Genomic DNA, 26,293 nt, shown 5'->3' with positions numbered 1-26,293 from the left:
ATGGATGAGTTTGGGGGTACCTTTATCTCTGTATTTGCTTTTTCTGTATTTGTATTGCCTATGTATTTTTATGATCTTGCACTATCTGTTTCATTTAGTGCACTCAGGAGTAACACCCCTGAGGCTGGAGGCGAGGGAAGCCTATAGTGCTTCTACTTGTAATAGCAAAGTTGGGAGAAGGACAGATTGGTGAAATGAGTGTGGGGTATTGGTATTCACAATGTTTGATGGTGTTTGAGGCCTGAATTAATTTGATTTTTAAAGTATTTGGCTTTGGTATTTATAGTGAGAGTTGTATGGCTGTGGAAATGGGAGGGAGATATGTGTCTTCATTTTTTTCATGAGGTGATTGTGAGTTTGTCGGATGTGAGAAGTTGGCCTGATGTATGATGTCTTCAATTCTGGGGGCACCTTGTATCAGTCCAAACAATCCCTTATGGTGGTGGTTGTAAGTCAACCTTAAAAGACAAGCTATCCTAATGGTAGCATGGACTAAGCAGCCTACAGGCTTAACTCAAGAGGGCATGTGAAGCCAGCTGTTTTACCATATGCAATCCTGTAATATCAAATGAAAGGACACCACACAAGTTATATATTATAAAAAATATATGTATTTATTCTTAGAATAATCCCCTGTACTCTTTATGAGTATAGAAGCACAAGCGTTTAAACAAAAGCACAGTATAATGTTATGTTATGTTATGAGTTTGATTGAGCGCGACAGCTGCCCCAGCAACGAGGCGTCCCGGCGCTGAGAACCATAAAATAACCAACTGATTGGAGGGGGAGAAAGATACAAATGGCTTAGGACGGTGGGAACAGATGGGTTTTAATTGCCTTCCTGAAGGCGGACAGATTGTCCAGGCAGCGAATGTTAGGTAGCAGGGAATTCCAGAGTTTCGCTCCCAAAACTCTGAAGGAGCGGCCCCCAACACGGCAGAGTTTTGTTCGAGGAACAACTACCAGATGTTGACCTAAGGACCGCAGGTTGCGTTTTGGAGTGTAAGGTACTAAAAGCGGTCGAAGGAGTTCAGGGCCTTCAGTTTTGAGAATTTTAAAAGCAGTGGTGAGGGTCTTGAAGTGAATTCTAGATTCAACCGGGAGCCAGTGAAGTCTTTGTATGGTAGCTCTAACGGAGCACCACCTGGGAAGACCCACTACAGCCCTAGCCGCTGAATTCTGTACCCTTTGTAGCCTTGCTATTTCTGCTTTGTTGGCGCCTAAAAGAAGGACACTGGCGTAATCCAACCGAGAGAGGATAATGGATTGGATTATGAGCTGGCGCGTTTTGGAATCAAAGAAGCCAAGTATAGGATTAAGGCTTCTCAGCAGGCCCACACAGGTAGCGGCCACTTTTTTTGTGTGGGTTTGGTAACTCAGTGAGGAGTCCAGCCAAACCCCCAGGTTTTTTACCAGAGTTTTTGGTGGTGGGATGGGGCCCAGCAAGGAAGGCCACCAGTGGTCGCTCCAACAGCTGGCGTTTTTTCCGAGGAGCAGCAACTCCGTTTCCCCTGCGTTCAGCTGTAAGCAGTTGCCTGTCATCCACTGAGCAACCTCAGCCAGGCCATCCCTAAATCTCGTGGCCGAGATTGAGGAGCCCTCAGTGAAGGTGAGGACAAGCTGAGTGTCATCGGCGTACGACACCAGCGTGAGGTCCCACTCTCTGGCCACAGCCAAAAGAGGCTGCACGTAAAGGTTAAAAAGGGAAGGACTGAGTGCAGAGCCCTGGGGGACTCCTTGGCCTATGGAGTGAGACCGGGAAATGAACGGAGGAGCTGAGACTCGGAAGGATCTGTCCGTCAAAAAAGAACGGAACCAGTCGAGGGCCAGATCACTAATCCCTATAGCTTCCAGGCGTCTAAGCAGGATGTTATGGGAAACCGTGTCAAAGGCTGCGCTGAGATCAAGCAGAATCAGCGCAGCACTCTGACCGGCATCTAATATCTTCCGAAGATGTTCAGTGGTGGACAAAAGGGCAGACTCGGTACTGTGACCTGGCCTGAACCCATTCTGAGATGGGTCCAAGATGTTATTTTGGGCCATGTGATGTGACAGGACATTATTTGCGTGAGCTTCTGCTAGCTTAGACACCCAGGGGAGCAGCGAGATGGGCCTAAAGTTTTCCGACTTTGTGGGGTCTAAGGTCGGCTTTTTAATAATGGGGTGACCCAAGCTTGTTTCCAACAGGTAGGGACCACTGCCGAAGAGAAGGAGAGATTTAGAAGCGTGGCCAATGAGGGGAGGAAGAAGTCCAAAGACTCAATGAATTGAACCGGTCTCATGGGATCTGACGGGGAGCCGGACTTAACCTTTCTACAGAGTTTGGCTAGATCACCATGGGAGATATCGGGTAGAAGTGATAGCCTGGTGCCTTTGATAGAAGGGTTGGAGGACTTAGTGGGATCGGAGGAGTCCTGTGAGAAGGCACTGTAGATTTTCCTCACATTTTCGATAAAGAAGGTGGCGAGATCCTCGCATTGCTGTGTGGAGGTAATGCAGGAGGCTAGATTGCCGCAGTTTTGAAGTTTTTGCACCAGTTTGAAGATGGTTTTTGTAGGGTTGGAGCTGGAGTTGATTTCTTTTGCGTAGAAAGACGCGCGAGCCGCGCGTATGGCTTTGTGGTACAATTTTATTTTGGACAGGTAAAGAGCTTTGTCCCTGTCTTTATACTCCTTTCTCCAGTTACGTTCGGCTACTTTACCTTCTTTTCGCAAGAGTTTCAGACTTTCGTTATACCAAGGGTTAGAGGGGGAGTTACGTCCTCTAGTCCATTTAGCTGGTATAAGGGTGTCAAGTCCTTTAATGATCCAGTCCTGAAAAGCAGCATAGGACGTGTTGATATCATTAGTGGCTTCGTGATGGAATTCTCCTAGGGTGGTAAAGAGATCATCAGTTTGTAGTTTATGCCAAGGTCTCTTAAGACAAGGGGGAGGCAAAACTTTATTGGACAGTTTGTTTACCAATATCGTGAATTTGATGAGAAAGTGGTCCGTCCATCCGATAGGTTTAGGTAGGTCAGCTCTGGCCTCCTGGATGTTGGTAAAAACGGGGTCAAGTAAATGGCCCGCAGAGTGCGTAGTGGTGTGAATAAGAGGAGTCAGCTGTAACGCAGTTAAGTCCGCCAGAAGGTTTCTAATGGTGGGGTCCGAAGTGGAGTCAAAGTGGAGGTTAAGATCTCCCAGTATAGAAAAGTTGGCCGAGGTCACTACCAGGGCATGTGCTACCTCTAGGAGTTCCTCAATAAACTTAGAGGCGGGACCCGGAGGTCGGTAAATGTAAAGGCCGGGAATGGAGAAGTGGGGGCCTGTAGTGATTATAAACCGGGCACTTTCACACCCCTTAATGTCTTCCTTCAGAAAAGAACAGGAGTATAGCGTTCGGTATATGACGGCTATGCCACCTCCCCTAGTATCTCTATTAATAGATTTCATAGAGAAGCCCTCCGGCAGCGTAAGACTCGGAATGCTGGTCAGCTCTTCCTGGAGCCATGTTTCGCATAGGAATAGGATATCTGGGTTCTCATCGGTTAAGAGAGTATTAACCTCAGGGTGGTGCTTTACAAGCGACCTGACATTAAGTTGGAGGACCGTGAGAGGGATGTGTTTAGGCATACTGGCTTTATGTCCAGATAGGCAAGGTTTGGGTGTGACAAAGTTACAGGACTTACATTGTAGGCCAGTCTGACCGAGGCAACCAACTAGCTTGTTACATCTCTGGCCCGAGTTGAGTGCGTGGAGACATTCTCTATCATAACGAAAACCAGTCCATGAATTTTGAGCAGGGGGACCGGCGAGAGGCGATGACTTGGCGATGACGGGCGAAGACGGGCTTGCCTTAGGCGCGCTTTCGGCGCGCAAACGGCGCGGCCGCTGCACCCGTCCGCTGAGCGTTCCATAAATGCACATAATATAAAGGGGAACGGGAGGGTGGGAGCGTGGCCTCCAAGGGGGCGTGGCCTCGCGGCACACCGGCAATGGCGGCGGGAATTGTTTGGTATTCGAAGTCCGCAGACAGCGCAGAGTCAGCTGTGCGGTGATCACAGGAGCCGAGTCCTGTAGTGCCAGGGAAGGGTAAGTGCTATTAAAATCAGCAAAGTACAAGTGACACACAAATTTTAAAAATGATACAAATAACTCCCGGCTTCCGCCTCAGGAGGTGACGAGGTTCTGGCAGAGAACGCTAGTGATCAGCGTTTTATATCGAGCAGGGCGGGGGGCGTGGCCTCCAAGGGGCCGTGACCTCGCGGCACGCCGGCAATGGCGGCGGGAATTGTTTGGTATTCGAAGTCCGCAGACAGCGCAGAGTCAGCTGTGCGGTGATCACAGGAGCCGAGTCCTGTAGTGCCAGGGAAGGGTAAGTGCTATTAAAATCAGCAAAGTACAAGTGACACACAAATTTTAAAAATGATACAAATAACTCCCGGCTACCGCCTCAGGAGGTGACGAGGTTCTGGCCTATGAAAGTTGCACAATTATGGATGAGGCCGGTGGCCACTCAAACCATATATCAAAAAAGTGGTATAAGTATCACCTTTCGAACTGTGGTAAGGCCTAGGACCTTGGGAATCGCTGGGACTACACTGTACAAACAGCAGTTAGGACGGGAGTAGCCCGCGGGAATCAGGTGCAGCGCTAAAAGCACACGCATGCACCAATGCAAAGACAATGGTGCGTAAAAGTTATCGAGTTACAGTTTTAAGAGTCTTCCGACTGGACTAGAAGGACAAAACTTTAGACTTAGACACTAGAGGTGTAAACCACTACAGGAGCACCAGCGTTCAAGAGTTACCTCACCCACAGGAAGCGGGTGCACAGGTGCAAAAGCGTGTCGGGTCTCGTCGTGTAGATCTATGGAGCCTGGAGATGAAGATGCTGCAGGCGGCCAGAAGAGAAGAGTCCGGTTGGATCCAAGGGTGGATCGAAGATGTAGAGTACCTGAAAGCAGAGGGGACAGAGTCTGGGTCACTAGCCAGTGACCAGGAAGGAACCAGGAAGGAACCAGGCAATGTCGGGTGCAGGAGAGGTGTGGCGCCGCGGCCAGGGCGACTGACGCTGGAATCTGGGGAGCAGGGTTAGATCCCCTGCTCCGGCGGCAGGTTAGCCCAGCACCATGTGACTCTGGGCAATAGCTTGCTTAATCTTCCCGACGGCCCCCAGCGCCTAGAGACCCTTACGGGTGATTGTGCGCTTTACAAATGTGGATTATTATTATTATTATTATTATCAGGTGGTTGTCATGAAGCTTGTCTCTGCTGTCACGTGGACTCTGGGGCATTGAGGACGTCCAGAAGTGGATCACAAGCTGTCCCACAAAGGTTCTTGCTGTCGGTGGTGTCGGCTTCCAGATCGGAGTTAACAGGCCTTGGCAAATGCAACCCATTTAGGATTCAAAGATCGCTTCCTACTCGGACCAGCAAGGTCAGAGCGGGTGCTCCTTTTCAGGGGAGCGAGGGCCAGTCTGGAGCAACCAGACTAGCAGAGCAAATTCAAAGGTGCTTCGGTACTGGGGCCACTAGCCAGTTTTTACCTTGCTAGGGCTGCTAGCTTTGGTGCCCCTAATCTGCTGATGAGGGTGTTTTATTTGACAGGGGGCCCTTTGGGGCTCACTGACCTCCGTGACCTCTGAAGCCCTGGGCTGACTGAGGCAGGGTAGAGAGGGGCAGGTTACCTGCTCCAGACTGGGCCCCACCTTGGAAGGGTCCACTGACATCAGGGGCTCTGCCAGGCTAGGCCTGACTACCTCTGGGGCAGTTTCTTCACAAGGGGTAAGATCAGTTCCCTGGGGAGACTGATCCTTTCCTAGTGTCTGGTGGGAGGGAGACTTCTCTTCCTCCTCAATGCTCTCGGTTTGTGTGGAGTGATCCATAGTTTCAGGCTTCACAACACATGAATCAGTTTGAGTTTGGGCTGTGGCCATCACAGCCCCACCAACCTTTTCAGGAAGGGACTCAGTTTGGGTATGGGCTGTTACCATAACAGCTCTGCTAACTTTTTCAGGAAGGGATTCTGCTGAAGATGGGGCTGAGTCTTGCACAGCCCTACCAACCTTTTCAGGAAGGACATCTTGGATTGGGGCTGTGGCCGTCACAGCCCCACTAACTTTTCCATGGAGATTTACCATTTTAGAATGGGTTTCCTGTTCAACCTCAGCCCAGGTTGAGATTTCCAAATCATTCCCAAGTAGACAATCTACAGGCACGTTTGCTGACACTGCCACTCTCTTTGGGCCAGTGACACCTCCCCAGCTGAGATTTACTACTGCCATGGGATGATTTTTCTGCACTCCATCAATGTTAGTCACCTGATATGTGGCACCAGGTAAAAGTTGCCTTGAGGGGACTAGATTCTCAGTCACCATAGTGATACTAGCCCCTGTGTCTCTGTAGGCCTCACCTTTTTGACCATTGATGAGGGGCTCCTGTCTGTACTTGCTCAAAGTGTTTGGGCAATCAGTGAAATTGGCAAACCCCATGCCATTTTCACAGACAAGAGTATCTGTATTAGGGGACCTGGTTAGGCCAGAATCCACCTGACTTCCAAAAGTAAACCCACCCAAATTCTTGGGGGTGCTCCCACCACCTAGGGGATTACTACTAATAGTAACAGGAGGTGTTGGAGCTTTACTTGGAGGTATATTTTCTTTATTGTTATTCCTTGGACAACTGCTATCAGTCTTCCAGTGGACAGACTGTTTACAGACATGGCAATAAGGTTTCTTTGGGACAGAGGAAGTGTTGTGGGACCCACCCCCATCCTTGGAGTTTTGAGGCCCTGTGGGAGACTTTTCTTTAGATTTATCCCCACCCTTCTCTTGGGCCTTGGAAGTATCCTTCTTTTGGTCATTCCACTGATTCTTAGGCCTAATCCTGGGTCTGAACCATTTGTCTGCCCTCTTACCCAATTCTTGTGGAGAGGTCCGATCTGAGTCCACCAGGTGCTGGTGCAAAAGCTGGTTCTGGCAATTAGTTAGGATCTGCTCCCTCATAATCAAATTATACAATCCTGTATAGTCATGTACTTTGCTGCCATGTAGCCAACCTTCCAGAGCCTTAGTAGCACAATCTACAAAATCAGTCCAGTCCTGAGTCTGAGCTTTGTGGGTATCTCTGAACAACAACCTGTATTGCTCAGTGGTTAGGCCAAACCCATCAATAAGAGCACTCTTCAGGACAGAGTAGTTTTTATTATCCTCAGGTCTAACAGTGAGGAGCTTACCTCTCCCTTTCTCAGAAAAGGAGAGCCACAAGATTGCTGCCCACTGATCTTGGGGGGCCTGCTGTACCATGCAGGCCCTCTCCAGAGCAGTTATCCATTTGTGGATATCATCCCCATCTCTGTAGGGGGGCACAATCTTACTCAGGTTTCTATGGTCATAGGACCTGTCTTTATCCTTAGGGATAATGCTGCCACCAGTGGGTGTCTCCCCACACAATTTCTGTTCCCTTGCTAAAGCAAGTCTAGCTTGGGCCAGGGCTACTTCCTCCCTCTCTATCTGGAGTTTAACAGCTCTCATCCTGGCCTTATGCTCTTTCCTCTGGGGGGAAGTCATTCCCCTCTGAGATTCTCTTGAGGCACTAGAAATGTGAGAATCCCTGGAAGGAGATCTCTCTCTTCTATTGCCTGGGAGAATTCTGCTATTGGGTCTGGGGAAGAGATTCCCTTCTCCATTCTCATGTAGGACCAAGTTGATCTGGCTAAGCCTCCCAACTGGTACCTGGTTTTCCCCTTGATTATGTTCTAAATCATTATCATCTGACTCTGGGTCCTCCTCCTCATCTTCTGGGGTGGTGGTCTCAGTATCTGGGGTGTTCACTCCTTCTGCTGACCCTGAGGGAACTACTCTAGCTTTCTCAAGATCATCCTTCTCCAGGATGGCTATCAGGACAGGAATGGTAGGGTTGTGACCCTTTTTCAGCTTCCTTGCAGTGCACAAGGCACTCAAGTCTCTATGGCTGAGTTTGTCATAGCTGGAAGGTGCCTGGACAAGGTCACCTACCACAGGTATAGCAATGATTTGCTCACCTGTGCCAGACATGACTCTAGTGAGGTGTAAGTGATGCACTTACCTACACTAAGTGTTTTCCTACTGTACCTTGCTAGTGAGTTGTAGGCAGGGTGTGCTAAGCCCTTTTATCTACAACTACTAAGTTCAGTAGAACTTAAATATGCTAAGCTTTGTTTATATGTACCTATGGTACTTTAATGTGATCTTTCAATTTGATTAAAAGATTGCAATGGTAAAACAACAGCAAGCTCAAATCCCAACCGCTGCACACCAATGTGAGAGGTTGGCCTGATGTATGATGTCTCCAATTCTGGGGGCACCTTGTATCAGGTCAAACAATCCCTTATGGTGGTGGTTGTAAGTCAACCTTAAAAGACAAGCTATCCTAATGGTAGCATGGACTAAGCAGCCTACAGGCTTAACCCAAGAGGGCATGTGAAACCAGCTGTTTTACCATATGCAATCCTGTAATATCAAATGAAAGGACACCACACAAGTTATATATTATAAAAATATATGTATTTATTCTTAGAATAATCCCCTGTACTCTTTATGAGTATAGAAGCACAAGCGTTTAAACAAAAGCACAGTATAACATATGAAAGTTGCACAATTATGGATGAGGCCGGTGGCCACTCAAACCATATATCAAAAAAGTGGTATAAGTATCACCTTTCGAACTGTGGTAAGGCCTAGGGCCTTGGGAATCGCTGGGACTACACTGGACTAACAGCAGTTAGGACGGGAGTAGCCCGCGGGAACCGGGTGCAGCGCTAAAAGCATACGCATGCACCAATGCAAAGTCAATGGTGCGTAAAAGTTATCGAGTTACAGTTTTAAGAGTCTTCAGACTGGACTAGAAGGACAAAACTTTAGACTTAGACACTAGAGGTGTAAACCACTACAGGAGCACTGGCGTTCAAGAGTTACCTCACCCACAGGAAGCGGGTGCACAGGTGCAAAAGTGTGTCGGGTCTCGTCGTGTAGATCTATGGAGCCTGTAGATGAAGATGCTGCAGGCGGCCAGTGGTGGATCGAAGATGAAGAGTACCTGAAAGCAGAGGGGACAGAATATGGGTCACTAGCCAGTGACCAGGAAGGAACCAGGAAGGAACCAGGCAATGTCGGGCGCAATCAGGTGGTTGTTGTGAAGCTTGTCTCCGCTGCCACGTGGACTCTGGGGCATCGAGGACGTCCAGGAGTGGATCACGAGCTGTAACACAAAGGTTCTCACTGTCGGTGGTGTTGGCTTCCGGATCGGAGTTAACAGGCCTTGGCAAATGCAACCCACACAGGATTCAAAGATTGCTTCTTACTTGGACCAGCAAGGTCAGAGCGGGTGCTCCTTTTCAGGGAAGCGAGGGCCAGTCTGAAGCAACCAGACTAGCAGAGCAAATTCAAAGGTTCGTCAGTACTGGAGCCACTAGCCAACAGGCAAGCGACTGGACCAACGCGTCAAGCAGGAAAATGCAAAAGGGCCCCAAGCAGCACTCAATGAGTGTGGAGGGGTGAGCTTCAGTGCAAAAGCTGCTCGGGCTAGGGCTTCTCAAACCCCAATGCACAGCTTCGAGGGAGCCTTGGGAGCTGCACAGTCAGCACTTTGTAGTTTTTCCAAGATGGCCGGCCCCACGCTTCAGGTCGCCTCCATGGGTCTCGCTGGGACTGTGGATCGGACTGTTGGAAGGCAGGCACGCTGGTTCTTGTTGATCTCTGTTGCTCGACTTCTAGTGGGAACTGCAACAAAACAAATGGTGAGGTGCTGGATGGTGCCTGTTTGCACAGGGTGGTCACTCCTTGACCACAAGGGAGATTCTTCAGTCTTCCACGTCGAGTGGGATGTCGAAGGGTCCAGAGTTTTGTTTCATAAGTTTCAGTCAGGATAATCTGATGTGCATCAGCACAGCTCCTACCTTTATTCCAAATCAAGGGGCTGGATTACCTGCTAGGGCCCTCCTATGGGTGGGACCCAGGAAGGGGGTGGTTACACACCTTTCCCTTTGTCCAGTTTCATGCCAGAGCTGGGGCTGGAGTGCCCCAGAACCGGTTTGACTGGATTTTGCATGGGACACCTTGTGTGCCCCAGGCAGTGTCTAGTTTCTTTCAACCCTCCCTGCTCCAATCCACTATTTCCTCTCTGGGGTGGTGTAGCACCTTCCTGTGACAGGAAACCCTTTGTCCAGGCCCCCCCTGCCAAGTTTCGGTCAGCAGCAGGAGGTCAGACTTGTGTCGGGGCAGCAGCATCCATTTTGTGATGCTGAGGCTCTGGTTAGGATTAACCGCGTTTTAAGTAAAGTAACATGTCTTCTCCCTCTAGAAGGGTGGAATGCTACCCCCGTCACCAGAACTGGCGAGGGGGTAGTATTCCAAAGTGTATGACACCAAACACGACATGTTTTGATAAAGCCAACCCAAAGTTAGCATTAACCGCGAGGATTATAATGCACTTAAGAGTATATGGTATGGCAGTATCACTGGAACAGCAGTAAGGAAATGGTTCCGAACACTGCAGACAGGCTCAGCTCATGCTAGAGCACCATCTCACATAAAACAAAGCACTCTGCCTCCAGGATTGTAAAGGCCTGCCATAGGAGTGACTTATAGGTGCATATGTGTCCAGATATAGGTTTAGACATAGTTATACTATATCTAAGCAAGGGTTGAGTACACCACCTTGCCCCAGCTGAGTGATCAGCCAGTTGTGTCGATTTAAGTGACCAGTCAGGGGTGGCAAAAGATATGCTGCAGCCCCTGGTGGCCTTGGATGCATCTATGCCCTGGGCACCTATAGTGCACTGTACAGGGGCTGATAAGGTGACCCAATCCAATTTAGTTATGCACCTAGGGTATATGGAGTCCATTTTAAAGAGAGAGCAGATAGCCTGGGGCTCTGAATAGCAGGGTCCCAGGCCAACTAAGTCGAAAACCAGCTAAACACAAGGCAAAAAATCTGGGGTAACCATAGTCAGGTATCCACCTTCCTACAGTGTTGACTTATTGGTTGTATCATGGTGCTGATTTTTTAGGTCCAAGGTAAGTTTATTAAAGAGTTTAGCAAGATCTTCAAAGGTGTAGTGCAAATTCCTTTTTGTTAAATATGTCATTAAGAAACTCTTTCAGAGTGTTAAACTGTAGGTTCTTAGGGCTATAGGTTCCCTCTCTGTTACAAAAATAAAACAGAGGTTCTTCCTTTTGGGAAAGGTATTGCTTCTGGAGCCAATCATGGTGGCCTCAGTCTCTCAACCCTCTCCCTCTGCCAGTTTCTAAAGTAAGAAACATAGGCATCGGTTTTGATGTTGAGATGTCATTTGTGGATCAGACAAACAAATTGACATCATCATGTTTTTTCATAATAACAATGGTTCCATTATTATTATGAAAAAAACATGATGACAATCGTGTTACCTTATATACCCCCCAATTTGCAAAAATCAGTGGTCATCTCCCCTAGTTATATCTAGGCTTGATTATTTTAATGCCCTTTATTTGGGCATTAAACAGAGATCATTAAACAAGCTTGAGATGTTGCAGAACACCAAGTTTAAGTCTGCAACGGGTGCACTATCTGAGCTTCAATGGCACCCTGTCAGGAAAAGAATTGCCTTCAAGGCCTTATATCTGTCCCACAAAGCATTGTATGCATTTGGACCATAGTATCTCAGAAGTAAATTTAGGTGGCACTCTTCCAAAAAATCACTACGGTCACCAACTTCAAGATCCGTAATCATCACCAGAATCAAGAAAGTGGCATGGGCCAGTCGCAGTTTTGTTTATTCTACTAGTAATCTTTGGAGCAGACTGCCCTCGCATCTTAAGAGTCAGATCAACTTTCTTTGCTTTCATAAGCAGTTAAAACCCTGATTGTTTTCACTTTCCATATAGCTCTCACTGACATTAGAAACAGGCGGGACGCTGCATTATGCTAGTGCCAAAAAGCCCAAGGGCAATTGTGCGCTTTAGAAATCACAAATTAAATCAAATTTGATTTGGAGGAGGTGGGAGGCTACTGTAGCTGTTACAGAAGAGATCTAAAATGCACAGCCATTATGATCCAAACTTGAAATTAAAATGTATTTGAGTGAGGAGATGATCTGTGGGACTTCCTTTTGTATGAATTAGGATATTGGAAATTTTTGACAGTTTTTTTCCAGATGACCCATACTGAAGAGATATGTTAACATGGTTTTCTTTATTTGGGCACGTTAGTCTACCAAGAACCAAGACATTTATGCTATTGAAGACATATGTTAGGCTGTGTGAAGGTTGGGCTGTAGGTAACCCCAAAGTGGTTAGCAACTTGTTCATCATTAACTAAATGCTATTATATCAACATTTATGTATACATAGGCCTTTATTAACCAAGTTCCTCTATACCTCATCAGAAGTTGTTGTAAGTTATAGTTATGGGCATGTTGCATTGTTTATCCTACTGAACTTGTCTGCCTGATTTATCTAAAAAAATAGTGTCACATGCTCATCATAAAGCATCTAAGAACGTGATATAGCTTCAACATTGAAAAATAAAAGCAGAAAGGTTATGCTAGCAATGCCATGTTTGCAATGTATGTTTTCATTATTCTGCTAGGGAATCAGGTACAGGTATAGTCAATCACATATTAGATAATTTGACCAAAGGTTTTCCTTCTGCTTGAAATGACAACTGATGAGGCAAGAAAATCACAACACAATCTACTACGTCTCAAAAATAAGGCCAAACCATGGTCATTCTCGTTAAACTTGCATACACTAAGCATAATCATGATTTTTCCAACAAACATTGGCAGGGTACCTGTCTTTGAGCGTGGTAGGTAGTTCTAATTGCTACTGTAACATGGTCTCATTATCAGGGCTCAGTCGGAATCCATCTCTGGCATTCAAATCTGTGCCGGTAGGTCCACCATGTGTAGGAACCAACATAGAATTACTCTCACAATATATGAGGATACAATTTCAGTACACAAATTAAAAGTGGCCTTGGCAAGCAAAGAGTTTTTTTTCCAATGTGCCACAGACACATTTGTGTGGTTCCATGACAAAAGGTCACGGTTTGACTAGCTGAGAGGGAAAACCTGAGTGTGCATTCCATTGAAGCAAATTGGCCACGTTCTGTGCTTAATTTGTGCATGTGGTGGACACTAGCACTCATTTCTGAGGGCATGGACTGATTTTTTATTCTTCAAACTTTGACCCATGGGAGAAAGTCAGAAAACTGAGAAGGAAGAATAGAAAGATAGAAAAACAATGATAAACAATAAAGGGGTGAAAAAGAACCTGTAAGAGTGTGCCAGAATGTGGAGGGTGGTGGAAGAAAGAATATGATGTGTAATTGTGACTATGCAGGATTGGTATTGATCAAACTTATCATTGAAAAAATCTACTCTCAGAAAGCTACAGAGCATCCAACATGCGGCAGCTAGACTGGTCTTACAACTCCCCAGAAGGTCATCTGGGTCTTCAGCCTTGAATTCGCTCCACTGGTTGCCACTGCACAAACGAATCATTTTCAAACTGCTCCTCACAGTCTTCAAAACCATGCAAAACACAGGACCCCGCTATTTTGTTAACCGATTTACGCGCTATAACCCCTCGCGTTGCTTGAGATCCTCTGGGACAAATTTGGTTCAAATTCCCAGATTCAAATATAAGACTAAGGGCGGAAAATCCTTTAATGTTCTGGCGGCTAAAGCCTGGAACACCCTACCCGCCAACCTCAGAGCCATAGACATTGAGAACAACTTTAGAAAACTCCTCAAGACATGGGTCTATAAATTACCAGACTCCTCTGTCCTGGCGGCTATTTAGTTCTCTCTCACTTTTACTCCACTTTCTCAGGTATTTCTCTGTAGCTCGCCTAGCCCCATGATGCTCCCCTGGGAGCGAACGTTAGCGCTTTACAAATGCTCATAAATATCAAATATCAAATTCTTCAATTTAGGCAGCAAGCACCTCCAGGGCTTTAAGTGGGCCGGGTAAAAGCAGGTGCCGAAACGGGTCCCTATCGGGCTCTCCATTTTTACCTTCAGGGTGGAAAAAAAACCGATTACCTCTGCGATAGTACCATCAGTCACTGCTTTTGATGTAGCTTCAAAGAGGGTTCTTTTTCAGTATTATATAGGGCAAACTTGGAGCAAACATGGTCGGCAACTCTAACCATACCCCACAACCTCGCCCACAAGAACGGGAGCATTTTCAATGTTATATACAACGAAGTCATAGTTGTTGCTTATTTATCTTATGCAATATACAACCATTGACAAAGTGAATAGTCCTGGCTTGTTGTAGGTGTAATGTTACCTGTTGTTTTAAATATCTGGATAAACTGACAGAAACAGCAAAATGCCAGTGGCGTTGCACACTATGCTAAGCACAGATTTTTTGCTTAATTGTGCTTAGGCCACGCCATTAATTACATTGGCCAAGCCCCTTTGAGAGACTCCCCCCTCCCCAGTTTTTGCATCCCACTTAAAGCCCTGAGCACCACTGAAAAATTCAAGACGCTCCACAAATTAAGCAGTACGGGACTGATTTACAAAACCCTTGCGCCAATTTTGCGTCATTTTTAACATGAGAAAATTGACGCAAAAGTGGTGCAAGGGGCTTGTAAATCTACCCCTGCAAGCCTTGTACGACGCTCATTGCAGAGGCTGCTCCCGAAGGGGGCTCGAGAGCCGGCGCCATAACCAGCGCTTCGTCCCCGGACAAACTAATGGGGGCCCGCCTTTTTTGGCGCGCAAAGCGGGACAAAGGGCGATAGATAGGCCCCGAGCTCCTCCCCCGGCCAGCAGCCGCCGAAGTGATACCAACTCCCCCCCTGGCCAATGGGGGCCAGGGCGGGATACAAACCCCCCAATGGAAAGGGGGCCTACATGGCGGGAAGGTGAGAAGGGGGGCATATAAGCGCTGCTCCCCCAGGCAAGCTCCTATCTTCACGGAGCGGGGAGCAGCAACGGCGTTGGAGCACAATCTTGTCCCACCCACCCACACCTAAGGAACAGCAATGTCGCAGGGCTGAGGAAGAGGCAAAGCGTGGCGGAGAACTACGCTGATATCGGTTGGTACGGAGGCACACCGGAGGGCGGTGTGCCAGAATAGGTCCACTCACCTTCAGATGCCTCACGGCTGGGTGAGTTGGCCTAAGGCCAGTTGTGTAGGACCACCCACTCTGGGATGCCTCACGGCTGGGTAGCGTGGCCTACCAAAGGAGGGGGAAGCAAACGGAGACGGCGCTCGCAGCCCAGCCCCCGCCTGATGGCAGGGCACAACAAAGTCGGACAAGGTAGCGAGGTGGCCTAACTCCTGGACAGAAGCTTCTCCCCTCCCGCGCAAAAGGGGCGCAAAAACCCAACCTTCCAAAGAAAAGGACCCAGAAGGGCCAACAGACAATACCAAGGAACTTTGTTATGACATTACATGCAAGATGCAAAGTATATACATGTTTCCTTGTATTCCTAATAAACTGCGGCCAACAAATGACCACCACAAGACAAAAAATGTGTAAGTTGGTTTTTTGGCGTAATAAGGAGTACAGTATGGGGAGATATGGCATACAGGTGGGAGTGGGCAGAGTGCGGGGGTTATTGAATTAGCACATTGACTGTAAATTACTTTTTCGGTTTTTTACTAAAATATGTTGTTTTGTTTTTTTATGTCCTAGCTTTGTAGTAAGTGCGTCGACACTGCTGTCCCCGGTCCATACATTGACAAATGTGTCTTGGTAGTGCAGTAGACTTGATCTGTTGCAAGCCGTCAACATCTCCCTGTGAGCTCAAATTGTTTGTTTCTGACTGTCAGGCCTAGCACCGAGCTATCCCTGCACGTGTCAAAGTCCGTAAAAATAATATACAATGTACTTTAGTCACAGAGAATGCAGCAGTCAGTGGGGATCCCCAACTTCAAAAGGCGGCACTTAGTAACGCTTCAGCCTTGCTCGAACCCGTACACTCTGACTGAGTGTCTGTCCCCAGAGGTTTCTACTTTCATTCTCTCAACAGCTCCAGTCAGAAGCTGGAGGCTTAAAGCATAAATGAAGCCTGCTGGGCACCTGCTTTTCATCACAGAATGAACCCGCCCGTTATAACAATAACTCTGCGCCGTTTAATCGAAGCATGTAGCCAAAAATGCATAACTTTCAAGCTTAAAATCACTTTATTTAAACATATTTCAGTCATTAAATAAAATACAAAAATGTGAGGTATTTCCTTTGTATATATCTATATTTCAATATGAGGACGTGGCTTAGAAAAACACACCTCTTGCCATTTTAACCATCAAATAAAACTGTGAGGCAAATATCAGAGGACCACACGTTTAGTTCTACATTCAGTGTTGGTCACAGTGAGTGTAAGGTTTGACTTCTTTTACTGTTCTGGAAAACAAGGAGAACAGGAGTTGGTCATGTGACTCGCAGAAAGACATTAAAGGGGAGCACAACTTCGCTTCCAATGCCACGTTAAGTTGCCCCATCCGCCTCCTACAGTTTACAGGAGGTGCCAGTGGTTGAACTTCTTAAGGGGCTTTGACATTGGCATCACCCTTGCAGCGTCACTTCTAGGGTCAGCCTCGGGCGGGGACTTTGCTTTCTGTGGTTACCAAGGGCAGGCAGTCGGTCTTCTTTGCTTTTCTGATGCGCGTGAAGCAAACAACATTAGATGAAACTTTTCAAACACTCACCCCCAGTCACAGATCTGCGTTGAATCCATCATCTTTCTTTTGCTCACTTCGCCACCCCAGTTCAGACCCAGGCTGATTTGCATAATCAATCTTGATCCTGCTCCTCATGGGAACAGTCCAGTCCGAACTGCCAAGCCAGATCCACCCTGGACCGGAAACAAGCATCCTGGGACCGTTTCAGGGTAACACCTTTCTGATCCGCCTGGGCAACAGGAAAACTCCCAAGAGGCTTGGTGAACTTACAAAACAATCACAAAAAAGGTGATACAGCAAAGACCCCGCAATAGGGAGCAGGATGTGGCGGTGAGGCATAATCTTAGGTAGGGCTTTAAGTGGGGGGGTCTGTGGGGGCTGAGCCCCCCAGTTTTTTGGGGGGGGGGCTCGAAAGGGGGCTCTAGGGGGCTCTATTTTCAGGCCTCAAAGGTCAAAGGTAGGGTGAGCAGACGTCCCGGTTTTTGTTTGGTGTTACTAGTGTGGGTAACATGTCTTGATAGTGAAATACTGCCAATTTCGTTTTTTCACTATGGAAAGGCTGTGACATGTTTACCTACAGTTGATGTGATTGCTGAGGAAGGGACTGTCTGCTGTGTGCTGTGCCCCCTAACTTGAAGAGGAGCTGTGCTGTGTGCTTTGCCCCTCTGAAGCCTGCCTGTCTCCAAGGGCCTAAGAAGAGCTCAGAACTCAGGGATACAAAAGTTCTCCAGCACCCACCCTTTCAGCTCCTGTGTGGGTCTCTGAGCTGTGCCTTCGTGAAGCTGTCCCCCTGTGAAATCTGCCTCGTGGTGCTCATCGGCACACAGCTGGGGTGTAAGGTCATGAGGCCTGTTCTGCCTCAAACGTGATCTGCCCCAGGATCGAGTCCCTCGCGCTCTGTGGGTGCGGATCAACGCACCGCTGAGGAACTTAGGAGCACCTGCTTTGCCCCGAGCGCTGTGTGCGCATTGACTCCACCGCCGCCCCTCGAGCTGTGTTGTGTGCCCGAGGCCGGGTTCGCCGCTCTGAGAAGGAGCCTTGAAAACACCCTGCCAGTATTCACCAACACCGGCCCGGGATTCTCATTTCCAAGCCGCGCACGGATTGGTCACAGCAACGAGGATTTCCCCCAGCAACGCGGAGGTTCGTCAGGCGGAGCTACGTTACGTCTGGAGAGGCGCAAGGCGTCCCCTAGCAAACGGGGTTCGCTCACGCTCGTCATTGAGGAAAGGAGCGGCCTGAACCTGAGGCCGAGGCGCGTCCCACCGGCGAAAGCGGCTTCACCCGAGATCAGCGCAGACCGCAGAGCCCCCTTCACAGCCTAAGGTAACCAGAGTTTGCACGGGGGGGATTATGATCACACACGCTCCCGGCGGGCCTGCCTTCTCTTTACAGGTCGCCCTGTTGCTACGTACATGTCAGTGGCGTAATGAAACTTGAGGGGGCCCCCCTGCAAAGTACCTTGAGGGGGCCCACTCAGACCACACTCAGGAGCTTGGGGAGCCCCGCATCGTGGGGGCTGTGGGGGGGCATTGTTACACCACTGGGGAGAGATTCATATTCAAGACTTCTGGACTTTAGCCCAATAGCTGCCTTCGCTTTCCAGTTTATAATTCAGTTCACATCTGGTTGGCAGCCCTCGCAGTTGCTCATTGTTGCCCTCTCTATTTCTTGGGTCACCGTTAGCACCTCTCCGGCCATGCCCCTTTGTAGTGCTTCTTCTTGCCTACTTTGTTTGGTGGGTCTTACAAGTGTGTTTGCAGCAGTGCGCCGGGTCCTTCATTCATATTCCTGGCACGCCCCCGGGTCACTGTTGTACTACTCACTGCTGAAACCAGTACGGCTTGTTTCATAAGGAATCTATTCCTTGTTATATGCCCAGTATTATCTGTACAGCACATGCCATCAGTCCTACAGCCAGTCAGCTTTCCTCCCCTTGTAATACCAAGACAGGGGATGCTGTCTCTTGAAACAGAGCTGTGCAAAGGAGGTGGGCTCCAGTTCGCCATTGCTCTTCTGCTCCAATTCCCTGGTTCTCTAAAGACAAAGGGATTCTCTTTCTCACCTGATTTCTGGGCCTGTTGGCACTTTCCATCCTGTGCACCTGTTGGCACTGTCCATCCTGTGCATTAGTGCAGAGATTGAGGGATGGCACGGGCTTTCAGTGGATTCATGAGTCCGAAACTTGACAGCAATTCATGTTAGAATTATTCCCATCACCTTGTTGGTTGTTGCGTCTGACTCCCTAAATGCAGCGGCTACGCCCAATTGTGGGTACCACGCTCAATTGTCATAGGAACCAAGCTATACCTCTCTGATGAGAACTAAGTACGTTCTGCTGACCCCATCTCTAGTTACACATTAGTTGCCCCAACTAATCCATTGTAGTGTAATAAGAAGGTGTTTTACAGTTGTAATATATTGGAAAACGCTACTTTGGGTGATTCTGTGACTGGATGCGACTTCATGATTTTCTTAAGCACACAATGCTAGTTATCTTGATTTAGACCATGCTCCTACTCGGATAGGCCACACCCCTTTTAGAAATTTGCCATGCCCCTTTTAGAGCACCCCCAGTTTTTTTCCCCACTGAAAGCCCTGATCTTAGCAATCTTCACAACGGGGCATCAGGATGAAAGCAATGGCTGCTGCTTGACAGTTGAAATCCGGAGCAACTGCATGCCTAGCCTGTATTGCTCAGTTGTGCAGGAAAACGAGCTTTCTGGACTGTGGGGAAGCATGAAGGGCAAACTCTGAACAGAGAACATCAGAGGCTAAACAGAAACACCAGATAGATAGTATAAACCCAATAGGGCATTGTCCAGTAGATGGCTGCCTTCCCAAATCTTGTTTAATGAACAAACAACAAAGTTCATGGGTCAAACAAAATCTGCGTGGTGTCATTTACTTCAGGTTAGCTAAAGTAACTCTGGCTGTGCTACGGCATCTCCGGGTATGAGTCTAAAGTTAGGGCTCCCCCTTTTAGAGTGCCACAAGTTGGCACAAGACAATTGAAACTGGCCACTTGTGTAGCTAGTACACATTCAACAGTAGTTGTTCATTCACTTGTATGAGCACATAGCCTCATGTCAATGAAGCAACCCCTTGTCCTTGCACTTTGTAAGTTACAGAGCATTCAAACGTGTATAACGTCACAAAAAGATGCACTGAACATTCACCACCAGGAGGAAGCAAGGCATTAGCAAAAAGGTATCCAGCCCACCTTGTGCACTTTTAGAGGGGCGAGGAGGCCAGCAGATGCACATTAAGCGCCTTCTAAGATAGGTGATACTGTCACAACAAGCAATGGTAAAGGCATCAGGTTTCGCCTATGTGATTAAGGATAAGCTGTTTTTTGTTGTCAGTTGTAGCTTGCTGACTAGTTGCTCAATTTAAGTTATAAAAAGTCTGGTAAAGTGTTATTACTTAGTGGTGAGAATAGGCAATACCAACAGTCACGATAACAAAAACATCTTGTGCTCTGCATGAATCTCAAATCCAGGTAGGAGTTAAGATGTGGTTGTCGACGACGTTTTGATCCCCAACAACGGTTATGGGATCATCATCAGGACTAAACAATCAAAAGATGCCTGGGAAGTTGCTAAGAATGGATTTAAACTGAGGCCGGGAACAGTGTCCCAACCACGACGAGGAATCAGCGTGTCCTAGAATTGGCCAAGTAGCCAAGCTCGGTGAGTCACGGGTGAGGAATACGGGCCCGTCCAGGGCGGCTGGTACAGGTGTGACAGGGGTCCGAGTGAGCCGGGTCGGAATAGCAGGGGAGCACGGTCTTGACACCACTTGATGCGTGGTAGGAACACGTATGCTTGTTTCTAACAGTTTTTAACACAATCAAAATGTTCCAGGCAACCTACCACCTTGAAATCTACTTATTTATTTATTTATTTATTATTATATTTTTTAGTCCTCATTTACCTCGGAATCCAGCTCTGGGCCCCCCGAAATCCGGCACCTACCAGAGCAATTTAATTATAACAAGGGTCTTAATGTCTCATAACGTTCTTCCTTGTTTCTCTGCCCTGGCCCCCAACCAGCGGAACTGCAGAGCCATCTGGAGAACTAGGAGACCATAAAGAAGAAAGGCATAATTATTGGACCAATCACTTCCCTTGACATTCCCCTTCATTTCGACTCTAACCACTTTAAAACAGGCATCCAAATTGTATTTTGCCAATGTCGGAATTGTCTGGTTTGGGTTAATAGCATCTTCCCATTCCTTAAAAGATAAGCCCTGGCATAGTGTATTAGATCTGGCTGACATAAGCCACCCTTTCTTTCCTTCTGCATAGTTTTTTCTAGGCAATACAGGGGCCTTTTGAGTCCCATATTAAACTACATTTTTTCCTTGTAATTTCTTCAACCACTCCAACTTTAATGGGAATGGCATCAGCAGCTATGATTAGTTTAATACATTTTGCAGCCTCTCTATAGAATTTGTCCAAAGTAGTGATCATGCAATACTTCATCTTGAAATAGACCTCTATCTTCAACCAACTTCCTCATGGTCCCTATCATACGGTAGCGGGGAGGTCGTATTTAAATGAAAGCCAGCTCAAATATTGTGGAGCAGCAAGAACTATAAGCACATTTATAATGAAATCAATAAGATTATGGAGTCCCAAATGTATGAACAAACTAACAAGAGAGTTAACCCAATCTCCAATTTTTAAAGCTTAAAAACATTAATATCTACTATTTTGGAAAAGAAACCTCTTCCTAGCAAAGTCAACCCACAAAGGACAAAGGCTCAACAATAAATCCCCTGTCTAAGAAATTAAACCAGCTGATTAGATTACGATTTATGAACATTTCTCCAGCTAGGAAGGCTGAAATTTCCATCTTGAAGAAAAGACGAAAAAGGCTGTGCAGGAAAGAGAATAGAATAAAAATGGATGGTTGTTGGGTGAACCTGCAAGAAGCGGTGCGTTAAAAAAACTTAAAGCCTTTTGGGATATAGTTGCAGAAGCTAGTGGAAATAAAATTCCACAGTAAGCTACTCCTGTTTCTCAAAAAGTATGGGCCACTTATTTATCCAAACTATGTGAAGAAAATTTACCTTCTACTGACATCGGGAAACCCTATGCGATAGAGGCGACAACTTGATCGACCTGCACATAAAGCCATCCACTGATCAGCAAGTTGCTGTGTACATAAGGAGAGCAAGAGACACAGCAGCAATGGGACCAGACAGGAATCCAGGGAAGGTCCTAAAAGAAAATACTGAAGGATGGAGTAAATTCTTGGCCCCCCCTATTTAGTACTGCTACCGAACTGGCAAAATTCTGAACTCATGGAAGGGCAGTATGGTAGTTCCCCTTCTGAAAAAAGGTTCTCACTCCTCTCCAAATAATTCTCGCCAGATTGCTCTCTTTGATGCAACAGGAAAAATATTTGCGGCCAGCATTTTGGAACATCCAAACGATTGGGCCACAGCTAGCGGGGTAATACCTATGGTACAAGCATGTTTTCGTCAAGAACATTCTGTATTTGACAATATTGCCATCCTTCAAACTATTATTGAGAAATATGGAATTAGTAGAGCTCAGGTAGTCTATACCTTATTTATAGATTTTTCTACAGCTTTTGACAAAGTGGATAGGCTTTCCCTGTGGAGAAAATTATTGAAGTTAGGCGTTCCGATGCGTTTGCTAAGAATAATAGTAGCACTTCATATAACCACATGGTGTAAGGTACAAATGGGAGGAGATAGGGGCTTAAACCAAGAGATATCCACGCAAAACGGTCTCAAACAAGGATGTTTACTTGCCCCCCTCCTTTTCTCACTATTCCTTTGTGATTTACCAGACTGTTTCCAGGAGGTAAATAATTTCCCACCACAATTATCATCACAAAAAATTCACCTTTTATGCCGACTATGTGGTTTTATTCGATCTAACCCCAATTGGACCGCAGCGTAACATGGAGGCTCTATTTAATTATACTGAAAGTCACTTTTTAAAAATAAATATTTCAAAAACAAAAATAGTATCATTTAGAGGAAAAAAAAGTTTTACTACTCTACCGGGAGGTGACATTTTTCAACTCTACTCAAAGTTTATCGAACAAAAATTACACTGATTCTAAGATATGGCTTTGAGTATATTCCAATAAGCTGTTGGTGTTTTTTAAATCTCACTGAGGGAAAACTCTTGCGCATGCTTACGACTACAAGCCAAGCCACTCCTGTTCAAGCACTTCGACTGAAATTAGGGGTGGTGAGTGCATACGCGAGAGCTATGGCAAATCATGTTAGATGGGCATATAACATACTACATGCACCCAACTCTATATTAAGAGCAGTTTTAGGTCAGGAAACTTTTAAAGCGGATTCAGGAGTATATTCTTTTAAGGAAAATTTAGAGATTTCTCTGGAACACTTACAATGCTCAGAAAGCCTTTTACAGAGCTGGTCCCCAGAACGTTTGTTTGAAGTTCTTTCTGAAGAAATCTACCCTGATGTTGAGCTTCGAAACTGATAAACTTTACTGTCATCAGTTATCGCACTACAAGCTGGCGTTAGCTAGTGTGGAGTATAAATAGTGCCCAAAATATTTGAATTTCTCATTGGACAACAAGGTCAGGCTTTGCATTCTGATGTTAAGGCTAAGGGTACTCCCGTTAAAAGATGTAACAAAAAATTGGGGTGGCAATCTTAATAAAACAGGCCAATGTGATTTATGTAATGTAGGAATCCAAGACTTGGCACATGTTTTATTTGTCTATCCAAATAGTAGTCTGGTTGAGGCGTGTTCCCGATTTTTAAAACCTATCTGTATAAAACATAATATTGTTAGAAAAACTGATTTGATTGAGATCATAAGAACCCCCCCTGATAAATTTGTATGCTATAAAGTTTTTAATTTTTTTAAAGTGTTATTTCCGCTATTTTAGAGATATACAACCTAAGAGCAATAAGCAACTTTGTTTATAAAGATTTGTATGATATATTGTAATGCAATGGGATTGGTAATATGTATATGTTATTTTACTATATTGTGGATCTCAGATGAGGTCTAAATCAATAAAAAAATACAAATTCAAATACAAAAATAAATTCAAGGAATGGAACCATCTTAAAAAAGAATGTACATTTTGGAGGAATTTTCATTTTCATCAGATTTACTTTGCCTATAAACATCAATGAAAGATGAGACCAACTGATGAGGGGCCACCTGCATACTTTTGTATGATGCCCGATGGAGCTACCTCGTTAGCTATGGGGGAGATTGACTTTGGGCTCCCTCCTTTGACTATCACCTACCCAGCCGGACTTTGGACTAACGCACCCGCGTCTCTCCTGACCTTACCTTCCCGCTCCCACTTCCCCAACCCTCCCCCCCCTCCGCTCCTACTCTTTCCAGCTTCTGTCCTCTGCCCTCGCATGCGCCTGCCCTTTGTCCCCACCCTGTTTTTCTGTGAACCTCTTCCCTCGCCACTTGAGACTGAACTATTTTGTATGATGCCCGATGGAGCTACCTGGTTTTAGCTATAGGGGAGATGGGCCGTGGATTCCCTCCTTGGTCGTCACCTACCCAGTCGGTTTTTAGACAGACTTCCTTTCATCTCTACGGTTTTCTCTTCCCTTATCCTCACTCTCTCTCCTCCCCTACCCCCCACTACTTTATCTCTCCTTTATCTCCTCCCCTAATGTATTGCTGACTGTTCTACTTAATGTTTACTTGTTGTTCTTTTTCTGGTATATTGTTGAACCACATTGTTGCACTTCCTTTCGTCTCCCCTGTCGTCTCCTCCCGCATCCTCCCTCTATTTATGTCTCTCCTTCCCTCCTCTCTTAATGTATTGAGACTGAACTATTTTGTCTGATGCCCGATGGAGCTACCTGGTTTAGCTATAGGGGAGATGGGCCGTGGATTCCCTCCTTGGTCGTCACCTACCCAGTCGGTCTTTAGACAGACTTCCTCTCGTCTCTACGGTTGTCTCTTCCCTTATCCTCACTTTCCCTCCTCCTCCACCCCCCACTACTTTCTCTCTCCTTTCTCTCCTCCCCTAATTGTATTGCTGATTGTTTGATATAATGTTTACTTGTTGATCTTTTCTGGTTTATTGTTGAACCACATAGTTACACTTCCATTCGTCTCTCCTGTCGTCTCCTACCGCATCCTCCCTCTATTTATGTCTCTCCTTCCCTCCTCTCTCAATGTATTGAGACTGAACTATTTTGTCTGACGCCCGATGGAGCTACTTGGTTTAGCTATAGGGGAGATGGGCTGTGGATTCCCTCCTTGGTCGTCACCTACCCAGTCGGTCTTTAGGCAGACTTCTTTTCGTCTCTCCTTACTGTCTCTTCCCTAGCTCCTATCCTCTCTCCCTTGAATCTCTCCCCTTGTCTGCCCTGGGATCACAGCTTACTGGACTTTGGGCATTGCCTTGACTCGTCTACCGGTTTGTGTCCCCATCACCCTTCCCCTCCTCTTCCCATGCTGTGTCTCTAACCCGCCCCTCCCCTTTCCCGCCCTCATTATCTATCTACTTCCCGTGCTCCAACCCCCCCTCCCCTGGATCTCTCACCTTGCCTGCTTTTCCCCTTACATATTTGTGCTTATTGTTTATCTCGACCTTACATGTAACTATGTTGCCATTCTCTAAGAACTGTGTAACCTTTGTAATGATGTAACCTGTAACTATGATCTGATGCTCATGTAAAGCGCTCTGATACCTCCGGGTCTAGCCAGCGCTATATAAAACTTTTAAAATAAATAAATAAATAAAATAAATAAATAAACTAAGCATCCAGTTTCCAGCTGCTTTCATTACACTGAAGAAATCAGTTTCAGGGAGGTCCTCAATATTTTGGGTGATCTTTATGCCTAAATATCTCATCTCCTTTTTACAAATATTTAGGTTTGACTCCAAAGTCCATGGTATAACCTCTGTTTTCTCCCTGTTTACTGAATACCCAGCAATACGGCCACATTGTGACGTTAGGTCATTTAATAGAGGGGCTGTTAGGTCCAGATCTGATGTGAAAACCAACAAATCATCTGCGTATACCGCCACCTTATTTTCCCAATCCTTGTATCTAAATCTAACTATTTGGCTGTCTTTTCTAATCTTAGCTGACAATAGTTCAATAAAAAGATTAAAAAGGAGGGGGGTAACAGGCATCCCTGTCTTGTCCCTCTTGAAATGCTAAAGGGCACAGAAAGACTACAGTTTATCAAAACTCTGGCCCGTGGTTTACTATATATCATGGCAATTGCCTTACAAAAGTTTCCAAATAAGTTATAACGTTTTAACATCGCCTGCAGATAATCCCAATTTACCCTAACAAACACTTTAGCGGTGTCAAAAGTAATAACTGCTAAGGGGAGTTTATAATTGGAAGCTATATCTGCTGCCCCTATCAGGTTGAAGGTCAACTCCTGGATCCATCTTCCTCTTACAAACCATTTTTGGTCGATATGTAAAAAAAAACCCTACCACCCGTTAAGTCTCTCTGCCAGAACTTTTGCAAAAAATGTATAATCATAATTTATTAAAGAAATTGGCCTATAAGAGTAGCATAAATTCAAGGCCTTCCCTTGTTTTTGGAATTAAAATAATTGTTGCTTCATCCCAGGATGCTGGGAGTTCTGCTCCTTTCCCAAAAAATTGAAGGAACATCTTT

This window comes from Lissotriton helveticus, chromosome 6, assembly GCF_964261635.1.
Source record: "Lissotriton helveticus chromosome 6, aLisHel1.1, whole genome shotgun sequence".
In the NCBI taxonomy this organism is placed as follows: Eukaryota; Metazoa; Chordata; class Amphibia; order Caudata; family Salamandridae; genus Lissotriton; species Lissotriton helveticus.
Note: the sequence above shows the minus strand (reverse complement) of the source record.